The following is a 6,000-nucleotide window of genomic DNA, read 5'->3' on the forward strand; positions in this document are numbered from 1 at the left end:
GTTGCATCTACTATGACGTCACATCCTGTAATATGCAGTGCAGCGCGTCAACAGGCCCCGCCCACGTGATGAACCTGACCCTTACCTATCTCACACGCCCTTGCAGTGACAACTCATATTTCATGTTACCTGAGCAGACATGTATTTACATAACCCTGGACCATAGACTTGGCGGGCCCTTGAAACACACTCATTGTACTTCTGTACAGCATTGCAAGTTTGTATTACATGTCATTACAAGCAAATGTTTCACGAGAGTGTTTTCTTGCCATTTGACTGATATTGTTGACATATATATTGAATGTGCAAATCTACAATGACTGACGTTAACTGTGTCAACGTCACAAACTCTTGAATAAACGTATATACTACTCAACAGAAGTTAAGGAATACGTGCCAAGACAGATTATCTAGAAATATGAAAACACCGGGAGCCTTTAGTTTCTTTTGTGTTATAACACATTAATGAGTGAGTGAGTGAGTGAGTGAGTGAGTGAGTATGGTTTTACGCCGTTTTTAGCAATATCACGGCGGGGGACACCGGAAATGGGCTTCACACATTGTACCCATGTCAGGAATCGAACCCGGGTCTTCGGCGTGACGAACGAACGCTTTAACCACTGGGCTACCCGACCGCCCTATAACACATTAACACATAACACATTACACGTTTACATGAGGAAAGAATACATTCGTTTAAACTACTATATTATGACCATAAGATATCAGTATTTACACCATGTCATGTTCAGTCCCAGTGTGTTTCTCGAGGTTAGGTTTGGACAGCATACTTGACTCCACCGTTTGAGCCTGTGTATGTTTGAATCAAACACGCGCATGCGCTGAAGTAACCTGGTATGAACTACATTCAAACACATATACGCTACTCAGTGAGAAAATGTCCCGTGAACATTCGGGGTAGAATAGGTCTTCAGCAACCAATGCTTGTAAGAGGCGACTAACGGGATCGGGTGGTCAGACGTGCTGATTTGGTTGATGGATGTCATCGATCCCAATTGTGTGGATCTATGCCTATGACATCAATCACTGGACTGTCTGGTCCAGGCTCGATTATTTACAGACCACCGTCATATAGGTGGAATATTGCTGAGTGCAGCGTTAAACAACAAACAAACAACAAAAACAAAAGAGTGTGAAAGTTTTACAAAATGCATGTGTACAAAATATATAACTTTACGGTACCTTTGTATGTAAACTTTGTCATAATAATTTTATGAAGAATTATGCATTGATATCAGATTTGTTTGGTTTTTCTTCTTCAGTCGATTTCTGGCACTGTTCATAAGGACTTTAATATTGTATGAAGTCATGTCTGCTTTTCCTTGTTATTATTTGCAACTGATCACAACAAACTGCTTTAGGCTCCTATAGGTACACAAGAAATATATTCTTAAAATCGTAGGGGATACTGGGAAATAACGTAAAACTTTCAAAATATTGAGAAATATTAGTTTCTAGAAATAGTTGTATGGTAGAGTAAAATTTAGTTGTATAATAATAATAATGAAAGAATTGGGCACACGTTACAACCGGTAGTGAGGTGTGACAGTAGATGTTTTGACGCCAACGATCTTGAAAGACGACAAGTGAAAATATGGGAAATTTTAAAGTACCGCGACGATTTGTGAAACATTTATTCGATCGACGAGGCATACCGCGTATGAGTCTTCCAAGGGGGATGTGGGGGAGTCTGTTCCTATCCTCTTGCAGCAACTGGACCAACGTGGTCGGCGGACTCTGACGTTGACGCACCCGTGTCTTCCTATCCTGTCCCAGGCGTGTTCAGTGGGAGAACGGTCTGGGCTCATTGCTTGCATTCTATGTTGTGCTGCTGGAGGTGAACATTGACGTGTTTTTCTCACACTGTGAGTCCATATTTTATTTTTTAAATCTGCCTATCTGTAAACATATGACACAATAGAAAACTACTATTAATTTTATGTACAGATAAAATTAAATAAATGTAGCAAAGAGGGTTTGGGTGATCCTGGCACAGTCAGGCTCGTTAGGATCATCATCAACTCAGGGCCCTTGCTCCCTCTACACGCAGCCCAGACAGCGAATGAAACTTCTCCCAAGAACCGCTGCTTAGTCAAACCCACCGAAAAAATTTCGGAGAATATGAAGACTCCCCAACACTGGAGCCTTCTGCTTTACACAGATTGTCAGAAGTATGCCTGGAAGCAAACCCGGGTACTCTCCCAGTGTCAGTCAACAGATTGGGAGGTATCAAACCTGAGGCACCGAGAACAATGGGGAGTCGGATAACTTGGTACTTTGGATGCAAGCGTAACATTTCGAAAGCGAGACCCACATATTTGTCATGGTTTTCCTGGATCTAGACAATCACACTAGTGTCAAAAGAGACGGAAAATGCAATGATATAAATGATTTCATTGGATTTATCAACAAGGACAAGATCGGGTGTGTTGGTCTGGATACGTCTAAGGCTGTATACAGGCCTATTCCAAAGGGTTTTGTATTTATAATTTTCCATGACGCTCTCTACATATTCCATGTTCAGATTGCCTCTCCTTGAAAAACTGAGTCTGGGCTGATTTTATATGGCACTTCGCTTGGTTGACAATCATTTCTTTACCGTCCAGCAGTACAGAACCATCAACATCGACATTTAGATGATCTCAATCTAAAGTTGAAATATATAGAAATATATTCATAAAGTTGAATTTTAAATAAATATACTCATAAAGATGAATTATATATGAATATACTCATAAAGTTGAATTTATATAAAAATACTCATAAAGTTGAATTTTAAATAAATATACTCATAAAGATGAATTATATATAAATATACTCATAAAGATGAATTATATATAAATATACTCATAAAGTTGAAATGTATAGAAATATACTCATAAAGTTGAATTCTATATAAATATACTCATAAAGTTGAATTCTATATAAATATACTCATAAAGTTAAATTATATATAAATATACTCATAAAGTTAAATTATATATAAATATACTCATAAAGTTGAATTCTATATAAATATACTCATAAAGTTGAATTTTATATAAATATACTCATAAAGTTAAATTATATATAAATATACTCATAAAGCAGAATTTTATATAAATATACCCATAAAGTTGAACTTTATATAAATATACTCATAAAGCAGAATTTAAATACTCATATTGCAGATGAGGTCTTCACGCGGGAGATATAGATAATACTCCTTCACTGAAACCGTAAACACCCCAGAAAACCATCTGCATCTACTTGATTCCTTGCTACATTGCTACATTAAGCACACTAGGAGTCCTCAGCCAGTCAGTGTCTGTACATGCAGATAATAGCGGACAATAGCCCCGCTCTCCAGGAGGCCCTTCCCCTGTCTATTGGTGCCTTCCGGTCTCCCTCGCTCGTCTTGCTCAGGGCATTGACCGGGAGGGACAGATAAGGACTGAATGTAATTTTGTTTGTTTGCAGTCAGCAATAGTCCTGCTCTATGACGGCGGTCTATAGATATTCGAGTAGGGACCAGACAATTAACGTCATGCATCAACCACATCAGCAAGCCTTACCATCGAGCCTTAATATCGTGTTTCTTGTAATATTTTCAGAATGTCTGTGTTATATTATGATATTAAATTATGCTTATGATACAGTCGGAATTGAACAAAAGCTTTTGTCGTTTATATTCATGAAATTGTAGAAAAATTTGTTGAAACAGTTATGTTTTTTTGGTGTTTTCAACCATGTTAAAACAAAACCCAGCTATTTCAGGCATGCAAACATGTATTTGCTATTATGGAACACCAGATGTTGTTATCAACCAATACTGCTGTTGAAAACAACCATTGTTGTGGAACAAAACGTCAACCAGTTTCGATTTTCCAACGAAACAGATTCCAAATGGCGTAAAATGTAAAATAGCGGTGAAAGTGATGTGAATGGGTCAGTGAAAGTCAGTGATGACACCAGGTGTTCGCAAGCAAAAACGTTAAATCTTCGCCTCAAATATTGTACAAAGCTTTCCCTAAACCGTAAGCTGCAATAATTCTTGTTTGCAAGCTGGGACCTTCTCAATATCCAATGTGTAAAATGTATGTACATGTAAAAGGCATAAACATAACAGAGAGTACTGGATTCAAATTATGCACACGAAGTTGTTTCATTTTCTAAAGTTTGACTGCACTTTTACCGACGACTATTATCAACCCAACACATGCACATACACAAGGAGAGGTACCATGTATCATAAAATCATTTCCATGTACAAATAACATATAAATAATATAATCAATACACATAAAAAACACACCAACAAACATTTTACCCAATTTCTTAAATATAAACGACAAAACCTTTTCCAAAATCATGATCGTTTTTTTTTCTTAAACTTGTAAAGAGTGAACAAATAAATAGGTAGTAAACGGATGCCCGAAGAAGACCACATTTACAGGGTCGAACCTCGTTGTGTCAAAATCGTGGGGACCTGAACAAAAGTTCGAGTTTTCCGGAGTTCAAGACATCAGGAAAACATATATTTAATTTTCCGAAATGACTTCGAGACAACATGGATTTCGACACATCAGAGTTCGACACAACGAGGTCTGATTGTATCTGAGCAATCGACGCAAAAGCAATGGCGATGGGAACAAGTGTCATTCAAACAACAAACACACACATACCACATACGCCTCCAATAAATTTATATATTTATACACACAACCTAGGCTCAAACCACCCCAGAGTGATATTTAAGGAGTCCATTAATAATTTTATATAGAGGAAACAGATTGAAATTTCAATCGAGACCTCGCGACTGTTAAACTGTCAAAACTGTTTAATTTTCTCATCTAATGTTCTAAGTAGTTTAACAATCCTTACGACATGTGTGAGTGAGTGAGTATGGTTTTACGCCGCTTTGAGCAATATTCCAGCAATATCACGGCGGGGGATACCGGAAATGGGCTTCACATATTGTACCTATGTCGGGAATCGAACCCGGGTCTTCGGCGTGACGAGCGAACGCTTTAACCACTGGGCTACCCGACCGCAACCCCCAATATTTGCTTTAAAAATATATGAATTAAAAAATGTACGTTTCTCTCAAGGAAGATATGTGTTGACATTTCTTCAGTCATAGAGGGTTCCTGAAACATTCTGATTAAGTTCGAAAAACATTACATCACAATATGCTTTGCAGACCATTAGTGATGGCGAAATAACATCACTAATCTCTCTGCCACTGAAGCAAGTTAGCTGTTCTTTACTCAAGATACCGGCTATTATTGTCTACAAACTGAAAAAGAACGCTTTTTAGGCTGATGAATAAAATGATTTTTTTTTATCTCAACCTCGTTTGACATCAAATATATCAACACATGTTAACGCTTAAAACACTACCGCAAGTGTGTCATTTGATGTGTTTGATATCCAAGGACACCGATGAGGTTCTCTATGCACCTGCATGAGAACATTGTAACATGTTAAAACACTGTACGTAAGTTTGGAGCTGCGACCTCAGCACAGCACTATGTAGTGCATGTGTATCTAACTGCACTATGTAGTACATATGTATTTAACTGCACTATGTAGTGCATATGTATTTAACTGCACCGCAAACTTTAAGCGACGTGGTTTTCTATTTTGGATATACAGTCGAACCTCGTTATGCTGGCTTTACATGTGGCATTGTGTGATATGTTCTCTGACAAGTGAGACAAATCATGTACAGTGTAATGTAAGTTCCTTTAGGATTGACAAAAAACGTTCGTGTGCCTTATTTGGCATATGATCAATCAGAAATAAACAACAGCGGAGTGAGTCGCACGTGACCATGATACAGTACTTACAAAAAGTTGAATTTACCTTTTACGAAAGCAAGTCAGCTACCGATGTTTGCATTTATTGGCACTTGCTTCAGTGTATGTAACTAAGCTAGGCAAGTAGCAAGTAATTTAAAATGTTTACCCTCGGTAAATTCAATTGTAAAGTCACAGT

This window comes from Haliotis cracherodii, unplaced genomic scaffold (genome assembly GCF_022045235.1).
Source record: "Haliotis cracherodii isolate W230 unplaced genomic scaffold, xgHalCrac1.p SCAF_1, whole genome shotgun sequence".
NCBI lineage: Eukaryota > Metazoa > Mollusca > Gastropoda > Lepetellida > Haliotidae > Haliotis > Haliotis cracherodii.